Genomic DNA, 25962 nt, shown 5'->3' with positions numbered 1-25962 from the left:
GGCAGCATTGTACAAATTTACTTTGGTCAGTGAGAAGGCGGAGTTTTAGCTCTGAGTGCAAGCAGCTTGAACTAAGAGAAGAAACCAGCTGGAACAAAGCTTAAATCCCAGGCTAGGCTACACTTGTAATAAGGGATGATGTGGGGGGTGCTCTTTCAGTGTGAACTTTGCCTGTCTTTAACTTCATTCATATGCTGTCAATAAAAGGTAAGCTCTGAATAACCCTAATTAGAACTTTTAAGAAAAAGCAAAATGATTTTTAGTTGTTAACTGAATGCATGTACACCTCCAGCCCCAACAGACAGAGGAGGTGGAACTAATTTAGTTGCTTGATTTGGTTTAATTATGTGCTAATGGGGTGCACATTTCTCTTGCTTGTAATTGCGTAATCTTTGATACCCTAACTGCCTCTCATCAAAATCCTTGTTGCACACCTCATTATTTGTTTAGAAGCTCAATCTGTATCAGACTATTATCACACAAAATTCAAACAGAATGAGTGAATCTGTGTTGCCACAAACACGGGAGTTTATTTTTTGAACTTTAATCTTTTTTTTAAATGGCAAAAATGTAAACACAAAGTGTTTTTCAACCACATACCTTGGAGGTGCAACCACTGTCATTTTGTAGGCAAGTGTGGTAGCCAATTTGTACACTGCAATATCCTTTGCCAGTAAATTAAGTGAACAACCAAGTAATTATTTTTGGCAGTGTTGGTTGAGGGAGAGTGCCAGCAAAGATTGGATTGGATTGGATTGGAAGATGCTTGGAGAACAAAAGTAAAATACTGCAATCTGAGTTAAAAAGAGAAAATGCTGCAAAACCAGGTTAGGTCTGGCAGCATCTGTGGAGAGAGACACTGAGTTAATGGGTGTGATCTACTGGCTGTGTTGTGTCCGAACGGTAGGGCGGCATGGTCAGGAGATCCCTCTTCCAGAATCTAGCTGATTCACCAAGCTTTGCAAGATCTAACACGATCTTGCGAGATGTTGCGATCTGGCAAATCTGCACACTAGAGCGAGACAGCTAGTCTCATTCTAATATGTGCTCGCTGATCTACCAAGGCCCTGGGATCTAACCCCTTCACTTCAGCAACCTTGGGCAAGCACTGTTCAGTGCTGGTCCCCACAAATGGGAACCAGGCGGAACGGCACTCGGGGAGGTTTCCCAGGGGATCAGAGGCAGCAAGGTGGTTTCCCTCTGGGCAGGGTGGCACTCTGGCACTGCTGGTGCTCCCAGGGCCCCTTGGCACTGCCAGCCTGGCACTCTGACAGTGCCATCTGGGTGCCAGCCTGGTGCTGCCAAAGTGCCCAGGTGGCACTGCCACTTGGCAGGAGCACTGCCAGGGTGCCAGGCTGGTGGTGCCAGGCTGGCATTTCTCCCACGCCAGGAATTGGGCCTGATAGGTTCCCTGCCAATGTGAGGTCGGGTGCGGGTGCGGTGGGGGTCAACTGAAGACCCCTTTTAGGTGAATTAAGGATTTGGGGGTGTTCAGAGGTCCTGACTCTTTTTATTTGGAGATCCCCCTGTTCTTCCTTGAGGAGTGCTATGCAATATTTTGTGTCCAATGCAACAGACAAATGGAACGCAGCTTTGACATTGTGCCTGAAAGAATGCGCCAATCTCATCTTATTGCACTGGAGTGCAGTTAAGGTTATGGGCCAGATTTCTGAGGAGTCATTTGGACTCCGGAGCCATTTAAAAATTGCAGGCAGGACCCGATCCTTGATTCCCACCCCCATTCCCAGCACCGCCAAGCTTCAATGATGCACGACCATGAACGTGAACCGGATGACCAAAATCTCTGCTTTTCCCTCCACAATTCCGCCTTTTGGAGGTACCAGTTATTCAGCTTCTCAATACGTTTTCAACATCAATAGCAGCAGAAGCGTAGGTCTAGAAATGGTCTCACTCCCTATCTCAGCATTGTAGTGTGAAGTTGTCAAAATGTGGAATCTCCGAATATTAACTACTTCTGCAATTCCTGGTTTCTAATAGGCTGGAAACTGATCTAAATTGTTTTTTTTAGTCAATATAGAACCAGGGCCGGAATTCTCCCCAACCGGCGGGCGGGCCGTATCGGCACCAAAGAGTGGAGTGAACCACTCCGGTGTCGGGCCGCCCGGAAGTTGCGGAATCCTCTGCGGGGGCTAGGCCGGCGCTCGAGTGGTTGGCACCGCGGCAATCGGCGCCAAAAGGCCTCCGCTGGCTGGCATGAATTGGCGCACGCGTGGGAGCGCCAGCATGTTCTGTCGCACACGCACAACCACTGGCGTGATCCCTGTGCATGCGCAGAGGGTTTCTTCTCCGCGCCAGCCATGCCGGAGCTTTACAGAGGCTGGCGCGGAGGGAAAGAGTGCCTCCACGGCACAGGCCCGCCTGTGGATCAGTGGGCCCCGATCGTGGGCCAGGCCACCGTGGGGACCCCCCGGGATCCCCCCGCACCTCCCAGAGGACCCGGCTAACCGCCCTCAGAGCCAGGTCCCACCAGTATAGACCTTGTGTACTTCACGGCGGTGGGACCGGCTGAAAACGGGCGGCTGCTCAGCCCATCGGGACCCGGAGAATCACCGGGGTGGGGGTACTGCCAACGGCCCCTGACCGGCGCGACATGATCCCTGCCCCCGCCAAAAAACCGGCGGTGGAGAATTCGGCAGCCGGTGTCAGAGCGGCGGGGCAGGATTCACGCCGGCCCCCGGCGATTCCCCAACCCGGCGGAGGGTCGGAGAATCCCGCCCCAGAACTTTTAAATGTGACTTGACTATCATTTGAGTAACCAAATTAAACTCGTGCGTCCTGAATGTCCATTGGTATATGTGTAACAACACAAACATCGCTGATCTCTTCCCCTGAGGCTGTCAGCCTATCCTTAGTCAGAGGACGGTCAAAACCATTTAAATTCCTTCGGTGGGCAACAACATCAAAATGTTAGACAATGGAGTGGGAAATGAGGCACTGGGATGGGGTGGTGAGACCATTATGTGGCACAGACCTCCTAGAGTGGATAATATGAAGCTGAAAAGCTTTAGGTCTTAGCTGTGCCTTGACCCTAGTCCACAGTCTCCATTGGGTTACTTCTGGCGATTCAGCTATTCCTTGTGTCCAGATCATTGGGGAGGGGAACCCCAGGGGAAAAGAAGTCCCCAGTAATGAAAATCCAACCTCTCCCATTTGGCTTGCCTCTTTTGATTTTGTTCCCCATTTTCGGAGCAGGCGATAATTCCATCTAACCCAGGCCCAAATGTAAAGTGTTATCCGAGGTGTAGCGGGGCATTTCCCACCACGGCTTCAGTGCAAGGTATCTAGAAGATGGAATGCAGCTATTCAATTAAGCTTCTTTAACAGCACCTCTGAATTCTGCGCCTCCACCACCCAGAAGGGCAAGGGCACATAGGAACACAGTCACCCCCAAGTTCCCCTCCAAGCCACAAACCATTCTATCTTGGAAATATATCATTCTTTCAAAGTTGTAAAAATCCTGAAACTCCCTTGCTCCCTAATAGCTCTGTGTGTGTACAGAAAGTAATTAGGGATGGGCAATAAATGGTGGCCTGCCTAGTGACTCCCACACTCCATAAATGAATAAAAAATAGCTGCAGGTATATTTTGGATAAAACGTTAAACCATGGTCCTGTCAGCCATGGTCAATACTGCAAGTATTGTCCTGACCAATATTCATCCCTCATTCCCAAATCAAATTGCTCTTTGTGGGCATTTGCTGGGCATAAATTGGCGATCAAATTCCCTAGATTACAACAGTGACTACACTTGAAAAGATATTCATTGATTGTAAAGCACGTTGAGCCATCCCATGGTCGTTAAAGTGCTCTATAAATGCAAGCCTTCTTTCTTTTTTCTTTTTTTTTTTCTTTTCTCTCTCTTTCTTTATCTCTTTCTTTCTTTCTTTCTCTTTCTTTCTCCCTATTTTGTTATCAAAATCTGTACCGGCACCAGGAAAGTTAACTCCAGTTCGTTTTTAGTGACATAAAGGGCTTGACCTCTGGGGTTATGAACTCTCAGGAAATGTACCTCCTTCCATGCAGCACTTGATCAGAAAGGAAACAAAATATTTTCTTCCTAGAGAATAAGGGCCACCAGTCAAACAACAGACTCTAATATTGGTCGATATATTTTAAGTGTACATTTTTTAAGGACTCATTTACGGAATGGGGGCATCGCTTGCTAGTTCAGCATTTAATGCCCATCCCTAATTGCCTACCTTGGTGGTGAGCTGCTTTCTTGAACGGCTGCAGTCCCTGAGGTGTAGGTACACACACAGTGCTGTTAGGCAGAGAATTCCAGGATTTTTACCCAGAGACAGTTGGGGAACACCGATATAAACTCGATCTACACGTTTGCTGTCGACACGACCGTAGTGGGTCAAATCTCGAACAGCGATGAGTCAGAGTACAGAAGGGAGGTAGAGAACCTAGTGGCGTGGTGTAATGACAACAACCTCTCCCTCAATGTCAGCACAATTAATGAGCTGGTCATTGACTTCAGGAAGCAAAGTATCGTACACACCCCTGTCTGTATCAACGGGGCCGAGGTGGAGATGGTTAGCAGTTTCAAATTCCTCGGAGTGCACAACAATCTGTCCTGGTCCACCCATGTCGACACTATGAACAAGAAAGCACAACTGCTCCTATACTTTCTCAGGAAACTAAGGAATTTCGGCATCTCCACATTGACTGTTACCATTTTTTACAGATGCACCATAGAAAGCATCCTATCTGGCTACATCACAGCAACTGCTCTGCCCAGGACCTAACAAACTACAGAGAGTTGTGAACACAGCCCAGTCCATCACATGAACCTGCATCCTATCCATTTACTCTGTCTACACCTCCCACTGCCTTGGGAAAGCGGGCAGCATAATCAAAGACCCCTCTCAGCTGGGTTATTCTCTCTTCCAACATCTTCCATTGGGTAGGAGATGCAAAAGTCTGAGATCACGAACTAACAGATTTAAAAACAGCTTCTTCCCTGCTGTTACCAGACTCCTGAATGACCTTCTTATAGACTGCACTGATCGCGCCATGCATCTTCTCTACTGAGTAGTACTACATTCCATGGGCGGTTTTCTCCCCCCCCCCCCCCCCCCCCCCCCCGCCGCCGGGTGGGAGAATCGCTGGGGCGCCACGTGAATCGCTCCACAGTGCCCCGACCCCCGCATGCGATTCTCCCACACCCCCCCCCCCCCCCCCCGAAACCAGCGTCACACGAATCGCGCCGGGCTGCTCTGAGAATCGCCGCAAAACGACGAGCGACAATTCTCTGGCCCGGATGGGCTGCGGCCGCTCCGACGTGACAGGGTCCCGCCGGCGCCGTCCACCCCTGGTCGCTGCCGGCGGGAACTCTGCGGGAACGCTCAGGGCTGGCCTGTGGTGGGGGGTGGGCCTCCGAAGAGGTCTGGCCTGCGATCGGGGCCAACGATCGGCGGGCCCCCCCCCCGGGCCTACATTCTGCCGCGGCCGGCCCCTGAACACCCCCTCCATATTGCGTCGGGGCCGGCGCACATAAGAAGTTCCCCGCGCATGCGCAGGATGGCGCGCCCAACTGCGCATGCGCAGGATTGAGCTGCCCCTAAACGCGACGGTGTTCACGACAGCGCGGGTACTTGGTCTGCGGAGCGGAGAATTGCCCCCCCCATATGCTTCACCCAATGTCTGTGTCTATGTATTTACATTGTGTATTTATGTATGTCCCATGTTTTTTCATGTATACAATTATCTGTGCGCAGAACAATACTTTTCACTGTACCTCAGTACACGCGACAATAATCCAAATCTAAATATTTTCAAGTTAGGGTGGTGAGTGACTTGAAGGGGAAGTTCCAGGTGGTGGTGTTCCCAGTTATCTGCTGCTCATGTCCTAGATGGGAGTGAGTATGGTATCCGCTGCCTAAGGAACATTGGTGAGTTCCTGCAGTGCATCTTGTAGATGGTACACACTGTGGTGATATGCATCACTGTAGATATACAAGGGGTTAATGTAAATACACGTAGACTAGCTAGACACTAGAGGGAGCACCAGAGACATGACACACAGAAACTCAACCAATAGGTCAGTAGGATAGACACGACCAATGGGCATTCACGATACACACAGAGGTGACACTACCACAGGAGGGCATTACTCCAACCCATATATAAAGGACACAGCACACATGATCTTCCTCTTTCCAGTGGAGACACTCAGTGAGTACAGACACAGGGTTGATTGAACATCACACCCACCACGTGGATTGTAGCAGAGTGGTTTTTCAGTATGCCTGGTGTTACTGCTGGCATGGCCTATTACATGGCCTGGATTGATCCCCTGGCTTGGTGGTAATGGTAGAATGGGGGATATGCCAGGCCATGAGGTTATAGATTATGGTTGAATACAATTCTGCTGCTGCTGATGGCCCACAGCACCTCCTGGATGCCCAGTCTTGAGTTGCTAGATCTGTTTGAAGTCTATCGCATTTAGCACGGTGGTAGTGCCATACAACACAATGGAGGACATCCTCAATGTGAAGACGGGACTTTGTCTCCATAAAGACAGTGCTATCCTACCGAAATTGTCATGGACAAGTGTATCTGTGGCAGGCTGATTGGTGAGATTGAGGACAATTATATATTTCTCTCTTATTGGCTCCCTCACCACCTGCTGTGGTCCCAGTCTAGCAGCTATGTCCTTTAGATCCTGGCCAGTTCGGTCTGTGGTGGTACTACTGAGTCACTCTTGGTGATAGACATTGAAGTTCCCCCACCCAGAGTACATTCTACACCGTTGCCACTCTCAATGCTTCCTCCAAGTGGTGTTCAACATGGAGGAGTACTGATTCATCAGCTGAGGGGGGGGATGATATATGGTAATCAACGAGAGGTTTCCTTGCCTGAGTTTGACCTGGTGCCATGAGACTTCATGGGATCCAGAGTCGGTGTTGAGGACTCCCAGGGCAACTCCCTACCAACTGTACAGCACAATGCTGCCATTTCCACTGGGTCTTTCCTGCCGGTGAGACAGTGTACCCAGGAATGTCTGGGACATTATCTGTAAGGTATTATTCCATGAGTATGACTACGCAGACGTTTGCTTGACTAGTCTGTGAGACAGTTCTCCCAATTTTGGCACACACCCCCAGGTGTTAGTAAGGAGGAATTTGTGTTGACAGGCTGTGTTTGCCGTTGTCGTTTCCGGTGCTGGGTTTATGCCGGGAGATCCATCCAGTTCCATTCCTTCACATTTACTTTGTAGCGGTTGAACACAACTGAGTGGCTTGCTCGGCCATTTCAGAGGGAATTTAATAGTTCACCACATTGCTCTGGGTCTGGATTCATGTGGAGGCCAGACCAGGTAAGGGTGGCAGGTTTCCTTCCGGAAAAGATACTTGTGAACCAGGTGAGTTTTTCGACATCCGAAAATTATTTCATGGCCGTCGTTAGACTTTTAGTACCAGATGTTTTACTGAGTTTAAAATCCACCATCTGCCATGGTGGTGTTTGAACCGGGGTCCCCAGAAGAATACCCTGGTTCTCTGGATTACAATCCAGCGGCAATACCACTTTCAAGGAAGGCGTTAGCTGGGTATTGAAAAATGTGCCATTCTGTCATAAAACATGACTGAACAAACTGACATCAGTGTTATTTATTTACAGAGCATTACCTCATACACTAATAAATCATCTCAGCCTCAGAAAAAGAGACAATCATTTTGTTTTTAAACACCTAAAAAATGAGGTAATGGTGTCAGAGTGAGTGTGATTAATCTGTTGCAAAAATATAAATATTATGTGCCAGAAGCACAAACTATCACTCCCCTATTGTTAACGGACTCAAAGATTTTTTTTTTGCAGTCTGTATGGTGGTCTATTTAGGTGACTCAGTTATAAAGATTAAGAAAAATGTTCAGGAAGTACTTCTGAAAAAAAATCCGAACAATTGAATGCCGCTTAATTATCAGTCATTACTGATATGATTTTGTAATGGTTCAGCTGTGAGTAAAACTTATGTTTGCATTTGACTTAACCCTTTAGTAGGAAAGCTTTTTTAGTCAAAGTTTTGTCAAACAATATAATTTTTGCCGTAACCGTACGCAACAATTAACAGAACAAAGAAAAAAAAAGTTCACCATATATATAAAGAAAGGAACAATACAACGTAACGATCCCCCCCCGGATGCTGCTGCTGATCTTTACTGATCTCCTAGAAAGTCGAGGAACGGCTGCCACTTCCGAGAGAACTCCCTCATGGACCCTCTCAAGGCAAACTTTATTTTCTCGAGACTGAGAAACCCAGCCATGCCACTAACCCAGGTCTCTACACTCGGGGGCTTCGAGTCCCTCCACATTAAAAGGATCCGACTCCGGGCTACCAGGGAGGCAAAGGCCAATACGTCGGCCTCTTTCGCTTCCTGAACTCCCGGATCTTCTGACACTCCAAAGATCGGTACCTCTGGACTCGGCACCACTCGCGCTTGGACATTGCCTCAGCAAGTCCCTGCCAGAATCCCTTTAAGAGCCGGGCATGCCCAGATCATATGGACATGATCTGCAGGGCTTCCTGCACACCTCCCACATTTATCCTCAACTCTAAAGAGTTTGCTCATCCTAGTTGCCATCATGTGTGCCCGGTGGACCACCTTAAACTGGATTAAGCTAAGCCTGGCACGTGATGAGGAGGAATTGACCCTGTTTAGGGCGTCCGCCCACAGACCCGCATCCAGCTCCCCACCTAGCTCCTCCTCCTATTTGCACTTAAGCTCCTCCACTGGGGCTTCCTCCACCTCCTGAAGTTCCCGGTAGATGTCCGAAACCTTCCCCTACCCCACCCAGGTGCCGGAGACCACCCTATCCTGTATCCTGCGTGGGGGTAGCAGCGGAAATGATACCACCTGTTTTTTCAGAAAGGCGCGTACCTGAAGGTATCTGAAAGCGTTTCCAGGGGAAAAACTGAATTTCTCCTGCAGCGGTTTCAGGCTGGGGAAGGTCCCGTCTATGAACAGGTCCCCCATCCTTTTAATGCCTGCCCTATGCCAGCTTTGAAACCCTCCGTCTATCCTGCCCCGGACAAATCTGTGATTATTACGTATCGGGGTCCAGACTGAGGCTCCCTCCACCCCCCTGTGCCTTCTCCACTGACCTCAGATCTTTAATGTCGCCACCACCACCGGACTGGAGGAGTAGCGGGCCGGCGAGAATGGCAGAGGTGCCGTTACAAGTGCCCCTAGGCTGGAGCCTTTACACGAGGCCGCCTCTAACTGCTCCCACATCGACCCCTCCTCCAATACCCATTTCCTAATCATGGCTATGTTAGCCGTCTAATAGTAGCTGCAAAAGTTCGCCCCCCCCCCCCCCCCCCCCCCCCCCCCCCACCCCCCGACTGCGCTCCAGGTACAGTCTCTTTACTTGCGGGGTCTTATTTGCCCATACAAATCCCGAGATGATCTTGTTCACCCGCTTAAAGAAGGACTTGGGGATGCCGATGGGAAGGCCCTGGAAGACAAACAGAAATCTGGGGAGGACCGTCATCTTAACGATCTGCACCCTCCCCGCTAAAGATAGCGGGAGCATGTCCCACCTTTTGAAGTCCCCCTCCATCTGCTCTACCAGCCGAGATAGATTAAGCTTGTGGAGGCATCCCACTTTCAAGCCACCTGAATCCCTAGTAAAAGCTCTTCTCGACCAATTTCAGTGGAAGCTCTCCCAGTCCCTTTACCTGCCCCTTAGCTTGGATCACGAACACCTCGCTTTTCTTGTCGTTTAGTTTGTACCCTGAGAAATTGCCAAAGTCCCTCAGAATCAGCATAACCTCCCCCATCCCCTCGAGTGGGTCCGAAATGTACAGGAGCAGATCATCCACATAAAGAGAGACCCGATGCTCCTCCCCCCTGAACCAGCCCCCGCAAGCTCTTAGAAGTTCGCAAGGCTATTGCCAGCGGCTCTATCGCAAGGGCTAATAATAACAGGAAGAGGGGGCACCTCTACCTTGTGCCCCGGTGGAGTCTAAAATATTCTGACCTCGCCCTGCTCATGCACACACTTGCCACTGGGACCTGGTAGAGTAGCTGGACCCAGCCTATGAACCCCTCACCAAATCCGAACCTTCCTAGCGCTTCCCACAGGTACTGTCATTGCACCCGTTCAAAGGCTTTCTCCATGTTAATTGCTGCCACCACTTCTGCCTCCCCTCCCTCTGAGGGCATCATGATGATGTTTAGGAGCCTCCGTACATTGGAGTTCAATTGCCTGCCCTTGACGAAGCCTGTCTGATCCTCCCCTATCACCCCTGAGACACAGTCCTCAATCCTAGCAACTAAGGTCTTGGCCAGCAGTTTGGCGTCCACGTTCAGGAGCGATATCTGTCTATAGGATCCACACTATAGCGGATCTTTCTCTCATTTGAGGAGGAGTGAAATCGAAGCCTGTGGCATTGTTGGGGGGAGGGTCCCTCTCTCTTTGGCCTCATTAAAGGTCCTTAGTAGGAGTGGGCACAGCAGTTCTGAAAATTTCTTGTAGAATTCTACACCCGGCCCCGGGGCTTTGCCCGACTGCATGTTCCTTAAACTCTTTGCCATCTCCTCCAGCTCTATCGGGGCCCCCAGTCCCTCCACCAGATCCTCTTCCACCTTTGGGAACCTCAGTTGGTTCCATTAATTGCTTCATCCCCTCCTCTCCCGGTTCTGACTCATACAATTTACCGTAAAATGCCCTAATCACTTTGTTCACCCCCTCTGGGTCTATGACCGTGTTGCTCTCCTTATCCTGTACTTCCCCAATTTCCCAGGCCGCCTCCCTCTTGCGAAGTTGGTGCGCCAGCATTCTACTCGCTTTCTCCCCGTATTCGTAGACAGCCCCTTTGGACTTCCTCAGCTGTGCTACCGCCTTCCGTGATCAGCAGCTCGAATTCCGCCTGCAGCCTCCGGCGCTCTTTCAGTAGCCCTGTCTCGGGGGTCTCCGCGTAGCTCCTGTCAACTCTGAGTATCTCCCCGCCTGGCCTTTCTCCCTCTGTTCTTTCTTTCTTCTCTCTATGAGACCTGATAGAGATCAACTCCCCTCTGATAACTGCCTTCAGGGCCTCCCACACTGTGGACGCCGCTACCTCCCCCGTATCATTGGTTTCCAGGTAATTCTTGATGTTCCTCCTTATCCACCCACAAACCTCGTCGTCTGCCAGCAGCCCCACATCTAGCCTCCATAGTGGGGGCTGACCTCTCTCCTCTCCAAGGCGCAAATCCACCCAGTGTGGAGCATGATCGGAGCCTGCAATGGCTGAGTATTCTGTCCCCTCCACCCAAGGGATCAACGCCCTGCTCATCACAAAGATATCTATGCGAGAGTAGACTTTGTGGACATGGGAAAAAAAAGAGAACTCTTTCGCCCTCAGTCGGGCGAATCTCCATGGGTCTACGCCCCCCACCTGTTCCATGAATCCCCTCAATTCTTTAGCCGCTGCTGGCCACTTCCCCGACCTGGGGTTTGACCGAGGTCGATAAGTGTGTTAAAATCACCCCCCATAATCAGATTGTGTGAGTCTAAGACTGGAATTTTACCCAGCATGCATCTCATAAATTCCACATCACCCCAGTTCGGGGCATAAACGTTCACTAGCACCACCCGGGGCCCTGCAGTTTCCCGCTGACCATTATGTATCTGCCCCCCTTGTCAGTTACAATATTCCCTGCCTCAAAAGCCACCCGTTTGCTGACTAGGATTGCTAATCTTCTGATCTTTGAATCCAGCCCCGAATGGAACACCTGGCCCACCCACCCTTGTTTGGTCCGCATGTTTTAGGTGCGTCTCCTGTAGCATGACTACGTCTGCCTTTAACCTCTTTAGGTGCTGGAACAAGTGAGCCCTCTTGACCGGCCCCTTCAGGCCCCGCACATTCCACGTGATCAGCCTGGATGGGGGAGGCTGACCCCCCCCCCCCCCCCCCCCCCCCGCTGATTAGCCATCTCCCTTTTTCGGCCAGCCAAGAGCCCACGTCCCCCGCTTACTCGAGCCCTCCCATTAGAGGCCCCCCATGACTCTCCCTGTTCCCCCATGTTAGCACCTTTTCTGTCAGCCAAGCAGCATCCCACGCCCCCCCCCCCCCCCCCCCCCCCAGCAACCCCGTGATTCCAAACCCCCAAGGCAAGCACACACTTGACACTGGCTCTCCCCCCATTACGCTTCTGTGAGTCAGCTGACCCATGCTGACCCCAGCCGCTCACGCCTCTGTCTCCGATTACTCAGATGCCTCATTTTGCAGCCTCTCCCTCCCTATGGAAAGCCCAACTTATCAGCTTCAACGGCCCCCAACGATCATTTACCGCCCCCTCCCCCCCCCCCAGCGAAACAAACAGCAAACCCCGGGTGCAAACCCGCCCCTCAAAGACACGGCCCCAGCTGCCAGGAGAGCAGCCCTACGTGTAGGGCCCCCTCCTCCCTCTGCGGCCGAGTTCTACAAAGGCCGAAAACATGGCCGAAGAAACAGGGAACAAACAAAAATAAGAGGAAACAACATAATATTGCTGCCTCCGGCTACTCGGCAATTACCATCCCCACCACAGTAACGTCCCAGTGTGGCTGTCCTTTAGTTCGAGTCCAACTTTTCCTTCTTGATAAAATTCCACTCCTCGTCCGGTGTATCAAAGTAATGGTGGCGATCTTGAAACGTGACCCACAGCCTCGCCGGATGCAGCAGCCTGAACCTCACCCCTTTGCTGTGGAGGGCCGTCTTAGCCCGGTTGAATCCAGCGTGCCTCTTGGCCAGTTCTGCTCCCAGGTCCTGGTAGATGCGGATTATGCTATTTTCCCACCTGCTGCTCCGCTCCTTTTTAGCCCATCGCAGGACTCGTTCCTTATCTGAGAAGCGGTGGAGCCGCACCACCATGGCCCTCGGCGGTTCGTTCATTTTGGGCTTCCTTGCAAGGACTCTGTGCGCCCCATCCAGTTCTAGAGGCTGAGGGAATGTTTCTGGCCCCATCAGGGACCCCAATAATGTGGTCACGAATGCGCTCGCGTCCGAACCCTGCGCACCCTCAGGTAGGCCCAGATTGCGCAGGTTCTGCCTCCTGGACCTGTTTTCAAGGTCTTCCAGCCTCTCCTGCCACCTCTTGTGGAGGGCGTCCTGTGCCTCCACCCTGACGGCCAGGCCCAGTATCTCGTCTTCGTTCTCCAAGACCTTTTTCTCAATCCCCTTGATCGCCTTCTCCTGCATTTTCTGGGTCTCAACCATTTTCTCCATTGAGGCCTTCATTGGGGCCAGCATCTCCGTTTTCAGGTCAGCCAAGCAGCTTCTAAGGAACTCCTGCTGTTCCCGCGACCACAGGGCCCAAGCTGCCTGATCCAAGCCGGCCGCCATTTTCTGATCCCGCGCCTGTTCCTGCCGCTTCTCTCTGGTTGTCTGTTTGGCCGTCCTGCTCCTGGTCCCCTCCATAAACTGCTGTGGGGAGCCTTCTAGCGCCATTTGCCTGCCGGTTTGCGTTGAAAAGGGGCCATCAAGGTTCCTTGAAAGGGTCTGTTAGTCCGTTAGCGGCGGGAGCTGCCGAAAATGCGAAAATGGCCGCCACCGGATGTCCAGTAGCCAAGCTTTTATTCTCTTAAAATATAATGAAATTATTTATAGAATAGAAGAATCGTTGAATCCCGACAGTGCACGTCAAGTCTGCACCGACCCTGTGAAAGAGCCCCTGACCTAAGTTCATTATCCTGCCCTATCCCCATAACCCTACCTAACCTGTACAGCCTTGGACTGTGGGAGGAAACCAGAGCACCCGGAGGAAACCCACGCAGACACGGGGAGAAAGTGCAAACGCCACACAGACAGGCTGCTTGGCCCATCCAGGCCGGAGAATCGGCGGCCCAGCCGTGGACAGCGGCCCGCGACCGACAGCGCGCCAAACGTCCCAGCGCCAAACGCGCCGCTGGAAAGGGTGGAGAGGAGATTTACCAGGATGTTGCCTGGGCTGGAGAGTTTTAGTCAGGAAGAGAGATTGGATAGAATTATAGAATCCTTACAGTGCATTAGGAGGCCCACTTGGCCCATCGATTCTGCACTAACCATCCGAAAGAACACTCTGCCTGGGCCCAATTCCCTATAAATAACCTTTAGACACTAAGGGGCAATTTAGAATGACCAATCCGCCTAACCTGCACATTTTTGGGCTGTGGAAGGAAACCGGAGCACCCGGTGGAAACCCACGCTGACAGGAGGAGAAAGTGCAAATGCCACACAGACAGTTACCCAGGGTCGGAATTGAACCTGGGTCCCTGGCGCTGTGAGACAGAATGCAGCACTGTGCCACCATGCCGTCATAGATTTGGATTGTTTTCCTTGGAACAGATAAAACCAAGGGGCGACAAAATTGGGATGTTTAAAATTTCCTTGAACCATAGACTTGAATTGTGTTCCTTGGAGAAGAGGAGACTGAGGGGCAACATGATTGAGATTTATAAAATGATGAGGGGCATAGATAGAGTAGATAAGAAGAAATGTTTTACCTTGATGGAGGGATCAATGACCAGTGACCAGTGGGGATAGATTTAAGGGGCAGGAAGGTTTAGAGGGGATGTGAGGAAAAACTTGGTTACGGAGAGGGTGGTGGGAATTTGGAACTCACTGCTTGAAAGGATGGTGAAGGCAGAGAACCACATAACATTTAAGAAGTATTTAAATGTGCTCTTGCGATCCCAAGGTATACAAGGCCATGGGCCATGTGCTGGAAAATGGGCTCACAATAGTTAGGAGTTTGTTTTTAACCGGCGCAGACTTGATGGGCCGAAAGGCCTTTTCTGTGCTCTCTGACTCCATGGGCGCGATTTTCCCAAAAGGGAACAAAATACCCTATTGAGGGTGTTTAGTCACATATTTCTTGTGCTGCGCACGTTGAATAAGGGGCCTGCATGGGGAACATGGGGCTAAGGTGCACATCACCAATTTTGTACAGTGGGGATCTCCGCTCGCCAGAACTCCCCATTGTAACAAGAGATCGGGACGCCATTTTCAAATGGCATCCTGATCTCCGAGGCCCCCAAAACATTCACCGACCTCTGGCCCCAGCCGAATGCAATATGGGAGGGACCACGTCCCTCCCCGCACCTTCCCAAAACCCACGCTGGGTTCCCCCGGCCCGATTGGCGCCTGACCTGGCACCCTGGCAGTGCCCATGCCACCTTGGCAATGTCACCTGGGTTCCAGTCTGGCATTGCCAGGGTATCCAGGTGACACCAGCAGTGCCAGGGCACCACCCTGCCCAAAGCGCATGCAGCTGGGGGCCTCCGATCCCCTTGGAGACCCCCACGAGTGCAGTTCCATCTGGTCTCAGTTTGTGGGTACCAGTACCAAATGGCGCTTGCCCGAGTTCTCCTAGGTGAAGGGGTTGAAAGCCCCTCAGGTACCTCGAGAATCTGCACTTTACAGTGAGGCAAGCTGTCTCGCTCTAATATGCAGATTTGCTAAAATGTGATGCTGCCCATTGTGGGCAGGATTCACATCGCAACGTCTCATGAGATTATGTTGAGTCTATGTTGAGGCGTTCCCGAGAGCGGGGTCCCCCGGCTTTCAACGGCCATGCTGCGCTGCGGCAAGCTGCTTTTCCGGCGCAGTGTGGCCGTAGTATCGCGTCCTCAGACTTTATGACTATGGGTCGGTCTAGCTGACCTGCTGTTAACTTTGCAAAAATTTACATTGCAACACTATTGTTGGGTGCAGCTCTCTTCAAGACACAGCTTGTCTTTTAGAACAAAGAACAAAGAAAAGTACAGCACAGGAACAGGCCCTTCGGCCCTCCAAGCCTGTGCTGACCATGCTGCCCGTATAAACTAAAATCTTCTACACTTCCGGGGTCCGTATCCCTCTATTCCCATCGTATTCCCATTGTATAGCAGGGCTGGTTTAGCACAGTGGGATAAACAGCTGGCTTGTAATGCAGAACAAGACCAGCAGCGCGGTTTCAATTCCCGTTACAGCCTCCCCGAACAGGTGCTGGAATGTGGTGACTTGGGGCTTTTCACAGTAACTTCATTGAAGCCTACTTGTGACAATAAGCGATTATTATAACATTATTATTATTCATGTATTTGTCAAGATGCCCCTTAAACGTCACTATCGTTCCTGCTTCCACCACCTCCTCCGGCAGCGAGTTCCAGGCACCCACTACCCTCTGTGTAAAAAAAACTTGACTCATACATCTCCTCTGAACCTTGCCCCTCGCACCTTAAACCTATGCCCCCAAGTAATTGACCCCTCTACCCTGGGAAAATGTCTCTGACTATCCACCCTGTCTATGCCCCTCATCATTTTGTAGACCTTTATCAGGTCGCCCCTCAACCTCATTCCAGTGAAAACAAATTAAGTCTATTCAACCGCTCCTCGTAGCTAATGCCCTCCATACCAGGCAACATCCTGGTAAATCTCTTCTGCACCCTCTCTAAAGCCTCCAAATCCTTTTGGTAGTGTGCCGTCAGATGAACTGTATACTCCAAGTGTAGCCTAACTAAGATTCTATACAGTTGCAACATAACTTGCCAATTTGTATACTCAATGCCCCGGCCAATGAAGGCAAGCATGCCGTATGTCTTCTTGACTACCTTCTCCACCTGTGTTGCCCCTTTCAGTGACCTGTGGATCTGTACACTTGATCTCTCTGACTGTCGATACTCTTGAGCGTTCTACCATTCACTGTATATTCCTACCTGTATTAGACCTTCCAAAATGCATTACCTCACATTTGTCCAGATTAAACTCCATCCATCATCTCCCCGCCCAAGTCTCCAAACGATCTAAAACCTGCTGTATCCTCTGACAGTCTTCATCGCTATCCGCAATTCCAACAACCTTTGTGTCGTCCGCAAACTTACTAATCAGACCAGTTACATTTTCCTCTAAATCATTTATATATACTACGACCAGCAAAGGTCCCAGCACTGATCTCTGCGGAACACCACTAGTCACAGCCCTCCAATTAGAAAAGTACCTTTCCATTGCTACTCACTGCCGTCTATGACCTAGCCAGTTTTGTATCCATCTTGCCAGCTCACCTCTGATCCCGTGTGACTTCACCTTTTGTACCAGTCTGCCATGAGGGACCTTGTCAAAGGCCTTACTGAAGTCCATATAGACAACATCCACTGCCCCACCTGCATCAACCATCTTTGTGACCTGCTCGAGAAACTCTATCAAGTTAGTGAGATACGACCTCCCCTTCACAAAACCATGCTGCCTCTCACTAATGCTTCCAAATGGGAGTAGATCCTGTCTCGAAGAATTCTTTCCAGTAATTTCCCTACCGCTGACATAAGTCCCACTGGCCTGTAGTTCCCTGGATTATCCTTGCTACCCTTCTTAAACAAAGGAACAACATTGGCTATTCTCCAGTCTTCCAGGACATCACCTGAAGACAGTGAGGATCCAAAGATTTCTATCAAGGCCTCAGCAATTTCCTCTCTAGCCTCCTTCAGTATAGTGGGGTAGACCCCATCAGGCCCTGGGGACTTATCCACCTTAATATTTTTCAAGATGGGCAGCACGGTGGCGCAGTGGTAGCATTGCAGTCTCACGGCGCCGAGGTCCCATGTTCGATCCCGGCTCTGGGTCACTGTCCATGTGGAGTTTGCACATTCTCCCCGTGTTTTCGTGGGTTTCATCCCCACAACCCAAAGATGTGCAAGGTAGGTGGATTGAACGCGCTAAATTGCCCCTTAATTGGAAAAAATTAATTGGGTACTCTAAATTTATTCAAAAATATATATATATATTTTTCAAGACGCCCAACACCTCGGGCGCGATTCTCCCGACTTACGAAAAATCGGAGAATAGCGGGCGGCTTAAATTTTTACGGACACGTTGGTCCGACGCCCTCCCACTATTCTCCCCCCCCCCCACGCCCGCCTCCCGACACGAATCGCTGCCCGCCGTTTTTTTACGGCGAGCAGCGATTCACTCATGGCCGATGGGCCGATTTCCAAGGCCTTTACGGCCGTTTTTACAAGCGTAAAACACACCTGCTCTGACCGTTCGTAAAAACGGCCGTAAAGTCCCGTTCACGGGAACCATGGCACCGATTGGCACGGCCGTACCACGGCCGTGCCAAGGGTGCCATGGGCCCGCGATCGGTGGGCACCGATCGCGGGCAGCGGGTACTTACCCCGCGCACTCTTTCTCCCTCCGCCGCCCCGCTGGATCCATTCGCAGGGCGGCTGAGGGGCATACCGGCCCGCGCATGCGCGGGTTTCACGCATCTGCGTGATGACGTCATCCGCGCATACGCGGGTTGGAGTCGTCCAATCCGCGCATGCGCGGCTGACGTAATCTGAAGCGTCAGCCGTCGCTAACTTTGGTTAGCGGGCTTAACGAATTTCGTTAAGCCCGCGATGCCGGAGTTCACGGCCGCGCGATGCTAGCCCCGACCGGGGAGATGAATTGGCTCCCGGTCGGGGGGGCGGAGGCTGGCGTCAAACGCGCCCGTTTTTGACCCAGCTTCCCGATTTTTCTAAACTCGGGAGAATCGCGCCCCTCGTCTTTTTGGATCTCAATGTGACCCAGGCTATCTACACACCCTTCTCCAGACTCAACATCCACCAATTCCTTCTCTTTGGTGAATACTGATGCAAAGTATTCATTTAGTACCTCGCCTATTTCCTCTGGATCCACACATAGATTCCCTCCCCTGTCCTTCAATGGGCCAACCCTTTCCCTGGCTAACCTCTTGCTTTTTATGTACGTGTAAAAAGCATCGAGATTTTCCTTAACCCTATTTGCCAATGACTTTTTGTGACCCCTTTTAGCCCTCCTGACTCCTTGCTTAAGTTCCTTCTACTTTCCTTATATTCCACACAGGCTTCTAGCCCTGAAAAATGCCTCTTTTTGTTTTTGACAAGACCAACAATATCTCTTGTTATCCAAGGTTCCCGAAATTTGCCGAATTCATCCTTCTTCCTCGCAGGAACATGCCGGTCCTAAATTCCTTTCAACTGACATTTGAAAGCCTCCCACATGTCAGATGTTGATTTACCCTCAAACATCTGCCCCCAATCTATGTTCTTCAGTTCCTGTCTAATATTGTTATAATTAGCCTTCCCCCAATTTAGCACATTCACCCTAGGACCCTAGGACCACTCTTATCCTTGTCCACTGTTCCCGAAATGCTCCCCTACTGAAACTTCTACCACCTGGCCGGGCTCATTCCCCAATACCAGGTCCAGTACAGCCCCTTCCCTAGTTGGACTATGTACATATTGTTTTAAGAAGCCCTCCTGGATGCTCCTTACAAACTCTGCCCCGTCCAAGCACCGAGCACTAAGTGAGCCCCAGTCAATATTGGGGAAGTTGAAGTCTCCAATGACAACAACCCTGTTGGTTTTAATCCTTTCCAAAATCTGTCTACTTACCTGCTCCTCTATCTCCTGCTGGCTGTTTGGAAGCCTGTAGTAAACCCCAACATTGTGACTGCACCCTTCTTATTCCTGATCTCTACCCATATACCGTCACTGCCCTTTGAGATGTCCTCCCACAGTACAGCTGATATTCTTCCTAACCAATAGCGCAATTCCTCCACCCTTTTACCTCACCCTCTAACCCGCCTGAAACATCTTAATCTGGAACGTTTAACTGCCAATCCTGTCCTTCCCTCAACCATGTCTCTATAATGGCAACAACATCATAGTTCCAAGTACTAATCCAAGCTCTAAGTTCATCTGCCTTACCAGTTGTACTTCTTGCATTAAAACATATGCACTTCAGGCCACCAGTCCCGCTGTTTTCAGCAGCATCTCTCTGTCTGCTCTTCCTCAGAGCCATACTGGCCCTATTCCTTAGTTCTCTCTCAATTTTTTCACCTTCTGACCTATTGATCCGGTACCCACCTCCCTGCCATACTGGAGTTTCGGCACAATAGCACAGTGGTTAGCACTGTTGTTTCACAGCGCCAGGGTCTCAGGTCCAATTCCTGGCTTGGATCTGCCTGTGCGGAGTCTGCACGTTCTCTCCCTGTCGACGTGGGTTTCCTCCGGGTGCTCCGGTTTCGTCCCACAAGTCCCGAAAGATGTGCTATTAGGTGATTTGGACATTCTGAATTCTCCCTCAGTGTGCCCGAACAGACTAGGGGCTTTTCACAGTAACTTCATTGCAGTATTAATGTAAGCCTACTTGTGATTATGAGGATTATTATTATTAGATGCTGGCTGTGGCATGTGGTTTGCAAATAACATTGGTGGGCCCTCCTTCTGTATATAGAGGTTGCAGGCTGCATTCAGGGTGGACACCAGTGTGGGGGCTACTGGTCAATACAACAATTATTCAGAAAAAATGGCTGAGAATCGTGTGTTTGCGAATCGTGACCCCATGCGTGAAAAATGGGCTAACGATTTCTCCCCTCGCCAAGATGTTAGCTAAGTGTTCGGTCAGCCTAAGCCTCCTGGTTTGCACAGCACCAGCCCTTGATTGAAGGATGATAACCATTATTGCATAAATAACTCATACAGTCACTTTTGCATTTAGCTATTGTTAATGCACTATGAGACTCTGAATATGGATTACTGCTTTCTGCCATTCTTCAGATTTGATCAAGGTCCAGAATTCTCCTTTATCTTTATGCAAGGATATACAAGCAAAGTGATTCTCAACACGGAACAGGTACGTTTAAAGTTGTCTCTGTTTAACTTGTTGATATTGCTAAGTAGTCTGAGTTTGTTCACATCACTATAGTAACAGATTAGGGTATTGAAATATATACAACGCACCCACCTTTACTGTCTTGAAGAAAATAAATGGCGCTGTCCCTTTGAATTTTAAGAAGAATGTAAAGAACTGTCAGTAACAATTTTATCCAATTGTAGCTAATTTGTTCAACCACCCTTGACACAAGCAGGAACTGGAAATTTGTGGACACAAGTAGTTCTAAATGTTGAACGCTACACAGCTTGCACCACATATAGAATCTGCATCGCCTATTAAACCTCAATTTCTTTCCGCAAGGCTCAATTTGTAAACACTTTAATTAAATGCACCTTTCACAGCCCACGATGTTGTTCAATGCATGATACCTGTAGAGTTATATAACTTCTCTAAGTGTGCAGAGACTGACTACGGAATTTCCTTTGTGTCTCTGACTTCTCACAGACATTTTGTGCCAATTAAATCCTTTACCTTTGAACATGGTTACACAGTATTGTCTCGCAGCTGTGCTTTTGTACTTCGATAATCAGCCACCACTCATAACGCTGCTGAGTTACAAGCAGAGCAGCAATTTTAATATTTGATTACTAAGTAATGAACTAGGTTAATAAGTATTTTCTGTATTAAAACAATCATGGAAAACAGGGCCTTTTCGGCACCCAGAGGCGTCTGACCAGTGTCCCACGCCGTAAGGTTAGATAAATCCAGGCAGGAATGTTGTGGAGATATGGGCAAAGGTTCCCATGAGAGTCTGTGTGTGGGAACAAATAACATTTCTATACCATTGGTAAGTTGCCATCTCCTTCACACGACTTGACCAGACATTGTTGTCAATGAAAGATTGAGTAATTGAAGTTCTGGCAGCTATCTCACCAAAACATGTGCAATGTTTATTTTGTACTCCGTGCTCAGCACAATTGCTTCACAGCTCCAGGGTCCCAGGTTCAATTCCCGGCTTGGGTCACTGTCTGTGCGGAGTCTGCACATCCTCCCCGTGTGTGCGTGGGTTTCCTCCGGGTGCTCCGGTTTCCTCCCACAGTCCAAAGATGTGCAGGTTAGGTGGATTGGCCATGATAAATTGACCTTAGTGGCCAAAAGTGCCCTTAGTGTTGGGTGGGGTTACTGGGTTATGGGGATAGGGTGGAGGTGTTGACCTCGGTTAGGGTGCTCTTTCCAAGAGCATTGTAAATTCTATGATAAGTTGAGGAATAAGGGTGCTGATAAACACTTTTTGTCTCCAATATCAGTATCAAGTACTCCCAGCTCAGGTAAAGCTGCAATTGAAAGTTCCTTCTCTGTGGCCCTGCTTTCCTTAATCCCAACCACAGGACAACAACCATTCATGGAATATTTCCCACAGTAGCCTTGTTGAGTGCCTAATCAAAGTTCGATTGTGGACAGCTTTCTGGTCTGAAATTACTCCCACTACATTTTGCTCAAACTTAATTTCACATTAAACACTTACAGTGGAAGAAGTGAAAGAAAGGCGCAAGCATTTCATTCTTCATCTTGGATTAATTTTAATTTAAAATCAGAGGATCATTTCAACCCACTCTATGGCTGAAAATGTCCAACCTTTCATGTCGGCGGGTGTGATGAATGTAAAGAATTGATACATATTATAATTCATATTTGTGGGGGATCCGACCGTGGGAGCGGGCCCCCAAGTTGGCCTGGCCCACGAACGGGGCCTACTGATCAGTGGGCGTGCTTGTTCCTTGGGGGTACTTCTTTCCTCCGTTCCGCACCCCTATAGGCTCTGCCATATTGCCCGGGGGCTGGCGTGGAGAAAAGAACCTCCCGCACATGCGCGGAAATACGCCGGCTGGTCTGCGCATGAGCGGAAATACGCCGGCTGTTCTGCGCATGCGCGAACTCAGGCCAGCCCTTCATCACAGGCTGGAGCAGCGCCAACCTTCCGGCGCCATCTGCCCCCGGAAATTCGGAGAATTCCTCACTTTCGGGGAATGCTGACGCCGGAGTGGTTGGCGCCGGTTTTCCTGCCGGCGTGGAGACTTAGTCCCGAGAAGGGAGAATCCCGCCCAAGGTGTCATAAACAAGTGAGGTAATCATTAATTCAAGCACTTACTTGGTTACAGATAAAGGGATAATAGAACATTGTTTATATTTTGGATAGTTCCCCGGAGTGTAGATAATTTATGAGGGATTTTATCTAGTCCTAGCTATTCAGGTCATGGAACTTAGTGGGATGCAGATGATGTAATTAATGGGAGGAGCCAGGTCTGTCTGTAGTTTTACAGTCTGCTATAAGATTTTAAGTTGAACAGCAGTTTGCCATAGTATTTGAGTCTGACAAGTCAGAAGTGTACTGGGTCAGCTCTTGAAAATGAAAATGAAATGAAAATCGCTTATTGTCACGAGTAGGCTTCAATGAAGTTACTGTGAAAAGCCCCTAGTCGCCACATTCCGGCGCCTGTCCGGGAAAGCTGATACGGGAATCGAACCGTGCTGCTGGCCTGCTTGGTCTGCTTTAAAAGCCAGCGATTTAGCCCAGTGAGCTAAATCAGCCCTCTTGAAAGAGTCTCTCTCGGAATGTATCGACACAGAAGACCGCAAGTAAACCTGTTGTGTTAACTTTATTTATAAGTGGCATTTGAAAATGAAAATCGCTTATTGTCACGAGTAGGCTTCAATGAAGTTACTGTGAAAAGCCCCTAGTCGCCTGTTCGGGGAGGCTGGTACGGGAATCGAACCGTTCTGCTGGCTTGCTTGGTCTGCTTTAAAAGCCAGCGATTTAGCTGAGTGAGCTGAATTGTATTGGGTTGTTTAATTGGAATTCGTAGCAAGTTTAGATAGTAAGTTATTTAAGAACTATTTAACTGTTAATTATGAAGCTATTTCTTTGATGTTAATGTGGTTAATTCTGTGTTTAAATTATAGTTTGTTTCTAACATAAAAGATTCCTATTGGTCAGCGTCATGACTCCTGGAGTGAAGTATGCTTTCCTTACAGTTTTCCGACGGCGTGAACTGGCCGTCCCACGTCTAATTCTGGACCCTAGGTGCAGATCCAGCTGCAGATCCCGGCGTGAACTGGGCGCCGCGGGAACCGTGCATGCGCAGTTGCGCTGGTGCCAATGAGGACATGCGCAGTGGCGCCAGCACAAACACGCACATGCGCAATGGCCTCCTTTAACGCGCCGGTCCTGACGCAACATGGCGCAGGCTACAGGGGCCGGCGTGTAGGAAAGGAGGCCCCCAGCCACAGAGGCCGGCCCGCCGATCGGTGGGTCCCAAACGCGGGCCAGGCCACATCGGAGGCCCCCCCCCCCCCCCCCCCCCCCCATAGACCACCACCCGACCCTTACACGCCGAGGTCCCACCGGTTCAGAGCAGGTTAGAATGGCGCCGGCGGGACTTGGCTCTTTTCCTACGGCCGCTCCGGGCCAGAGAATCGGCGGGCTGGCCGCATAGAGCGGCCCGCGACCGACACCATGCCATCTCCACACTGCGGAGAATCGCGTGCCAGCGTCGGGGCAGTGTGGTGCGATTCGCATGGCCTGCCGGCGATTCTCCGACCCGGCGCGGGGTCAGAGAATCCCGCCCGGAATCTGGTTCGATATACTAACAGCGGTATCTTCCAGTTTCGCCAATGTGTACAGAGATTTCAATGGGTTGCCAGTCCCAGCGTGGGGAAACACACAGCCAGATAATTCCGGCCTACCATCCAGATCCTGTAATGAGAGAATGTAAAAATACTTGTTATTTAGCTAGTTAAGTTGCTGGTCAGACTATTTCAGTTATTTGCATATTAGGATAGCAGCAACAAATGGTCCATGGGTTAGATGCCTATACCTTATTTATTCTATTAGATCAGTAAAAAGTATTAGAACACCAAGTTCAAATCCAACAGGTTTGTTTCAATCACTGGCTTTCGGAGAACTGCTCCTTCCTCAGGTGAATGAAGAGAATGAATGAAGAGCAGTCCTCCGAAAGCAGTGCTCCGAAAACTAGTGATTTGAAACAAACCTGTTGGACTTTAACCTGGTGTTGGAAGACTTCTTACTGTGCTCACCCCAGTCCAACACCGACATCTCCACATCAGTTCTATTAGATATTTAAGATTTCTGCCTGCCCTCTGGAAAACCTGTGGCCTCTACCGCCTCAAAAGACAAGGGGAGCAAGTACTGAGTATCACAGAATCCTTACAGTACAGAAAGAAACCATTGAGTCTGCACCTTTATTAAACCCACACTTCCATCCTAACCCTGTAACCTAGTAACCCCACCCTGATTAATCCCGGGGCAATTTCGCATGGCCAATCCACCTAACCTGCACATCTTTGAACTGTGGGAGGAAACCGAAAGTCTTGTTATGCTCTTGACTTAACATAAGCTGCTTCCTTGATGTGCACTCTGACAAAGGAAGGTTCAGACGTGGAGATAGCTTCAACACGTTTATTAAACTATTAACAATTCTCCTACTTGGATTCGGCTCTACTGTTAATCCTTCTCTAGCTACTCAGACTGACGAACCAGTCTGCTACAATCCACGTGGTGGTGTGATGTTCAATCAACCACGTGTCTGTACTCACTGAGCGTCTCCACTGGAAAGAGGAAGATCATGTGTGCTGTGTCGTTTTTATATGGGTTGGTGTAATGCCCCCTGTGGTGGTGTCACCTCTGTGTGTATCGTGAATGCCCATTGGTCATGTCCTATCTTACTGAACTATAGGTTGAATGTCGGTGTGTCATCTCTCTGGTGCTCCCTCTAGTGTCTAGCTAGTCTATGTGTGCTTACATTAACCCCTTGTGTATCTACAGTGATGCACATCACCACACTGAACACCCGGAGGAAACCCATGCAGACACGGAGAGAAAGTGCAAACTCCACACAATCACCTGCGGTCGGAATTAAACCTGGGTCCCTGGAGCGGTAGGCAGCAGTGCTAACCACCGTGCCACCTTATGTAGAAATAATTTCACCTTCAAGTTCACATCTAAATGATATACCTGCCTGCCTTGGTCATGTTGTTGCACATTCCAAATTCCTGGAATTCTCTATCTAACAACACTTTGGAAGTACCTTCACCACATGGAAGGCCGCAATTCAAGAAAGCGATCCATCGCCACCTAGTTGGGGTAATCATAGAATAAGCAATAAATTCTGACCTTGCACAGGATGTCCGAAACCAAAGGATGAGTATTAAAATAAAATCATGACACAATGATGGATGATGTTTCTTTTCTTAAACAAACTAGAAATGGTTTTCTAAATATTTTTCCCGGGCCCTTCAATAATTCTTGGAGTTCCCGCATATACAGCATTTTCCTGCTTGTTTCTCATTGTATCCTGT

At 49.7% G+C, this 25962-nt stretch overlaps 1 protein-coding gene and 1 long non-coding RNA gene across 5 annotated transcripts in view; one reads left to right on the top strand and one right to left on the bottom strand.

Moving 5' to 3' along the window:
* LOC119969365 (filamin-A-interacting protein 1-like) overlaps nucleotides 1-25962 on the bottom strand; it is a 307948-nt gene that overhangs the window by 118032 nt on the left and 163954 nt on the right. The gene's annotated exons all lie outside the window — the stretch shown is intronic.
* Nucleotides 54-25778, top strand: LOC119969418. The gene is made up of 3 exons (XR_005461348.1): nucleotides 54-207; nucleotides 20529-20604; nucleotides 25430-25778. It is a non-coding gene; the product is annotated as an uncharacterized LOC119969418 (long non-coding RNA).

The sequence above is a fragment of the Scyliorhinus canicula genome, chromosome 1 (genome assembly GCF_902713615.1).
Source record: "Scyliorhinus canicula chromosome 1, sScyCan1.1, whole genome shotgun sequence".
In the NCBI taxonomy this organism is placed as follows: Eukaryota; Metazoa; Chordata; class Chondrichthyes; order Carcharhiniformes; family Scyliorhinidae; genus Scyliorhinus; species Scyliorhinus canicula.
Note: the sequence above shows the minus strand (reverse complement) of the source record. Positions and strands in the feature narration are given on the sequence as shown.